We start from the raw sequence: 1296 nt of genomic DNA, 5'->3' as shown, positions 1-1296 counted from the left end.
GAGTGTTTTGGATGAGATCAACAATTTTACAGTTATCCCTGGCTGATGTAGCAGGTGCTGAAAACTTGTAATCTGAAACACTCTTAAAATCCATGTTAAGTACAACTTGGGTGTTTTTATGCACCACAGTTGGATGGTTTTAAATTAAGGGATGCTTCTTTGGTTGAATTAAAATGTGTGCTTTTGAGTATAAATTAGGGGTTTATGCAAAATTTCTCTCTTTTGTGAATTTTATTTCAATTGATAGCTTTCTGCTTACTTGGTAATCCAATCATTACAATCCGAGCTTTCTTATTGTGTGGATCCTCCATTTGAAAAAAGTGCATAAATTGTCATATGGCCTTTCTTAAGGTTGAATCATGTATTGGTTTTCTTTCCGGTGCTATCTATTTTGTTGGATCAAGTGGTCTCGGAATAATTAAGAAGGGGGAATTGAATTAATTATTACTGAACCTTTACGAATTAAAAAATCTACCCTTCTTAGGCTTTTACTATAATGTTAAGAAAGTAAAGAACAAAAATAGAAACTTCACCAAAAGTAAAAACGATAATTAAAGTGCACAGCGGAAATTAAAAGTGTAGGGAAGAAGAAGACAAACACAAGAGTTTTATACTGGTTCGGCAACAACCCGTGCCTACATCCAGTCCCCAAGCAACCTACGGTCCTTGAAATTTCTTTTCAACCTTGTAAAATCCTTTACAAGCAAAGATCCACAAGGGATGTACCCTCCCTTGTTCTCTTTGTAACAACCAAGTGGATGTACCCTCCACTTGAACTGATCCACAAGAGATGTACCCTCTCTTGTTCTCAGTTACAACAACCCAAGTAGATGTACCCTCTACTTGTACCACAAAGGATGTACCCTCCAATGTGTTAAGACAAAGTTCTCAGGCGGTTAGTCCTTTGAAACTTTGTGAAGGGGATACAAAAGATATCTCAGGCGGTTAGTCCTTTGAAATCTTTTGAATAAGCGAAAGGGAATAGTCAAAACAATTCTCAGACTGTGTCGTTTTGAATTCTTTGACAAGGGAGAAAGGAGACACAAAAGAATTCAGGCGATTAGTCCTTTGTTCTTTTGGAAAAGGGAGAAGAGAGACACAAAAAGAATTCAGGCGGTTAGTCCTTGGCGAATTTTTTTTGGCAAAGGGAGAAGAGAAAGAAAAATGAATAGCAGACTTTTGTTTTCAAGGTTTGGAAAACCAAAAAACTTAAGAAAGCTTTTTGCAAAGAAAGAAGAAGAAGAAGAAGTTGAAAAGGATGTTCAAAGGTTGTGTGTAAAAGATGTAAAAGTTTGT

At 36.3% G+C, this 1296-nt stretch overlaps 1 non-coding gene across 1 annotated transcript; it reads left to right on the top strand.

Annotated features, from left to right (window-relative positions):
- On the top strand, positions 1–83 carry LOC114385555. The gene has a single exon (XR_003660924.1). It is a non-coding gene; the product is annotated as a small nucleolar RNA R38 (small nucleolar RNA).
- Positions 84–1296: the final 1213 nt, after the last annotated feature.

This window comes from Glycine soja, chromosome 14 (assembly GCF_004193775.1).
Source record: "Glycine soja cultivar W05 chromosome 14, ASM419377v2, whole genome shotgun sequence".
NCBI lineage: Eukaryota > Viridiplantae > Streptophyta > Magnoliopsida > Fabales > Fabaceae > Glycine > Glycine soja.
This window is presented reverse-complemented; position numbering and strand designations above follow the sequence as displayed.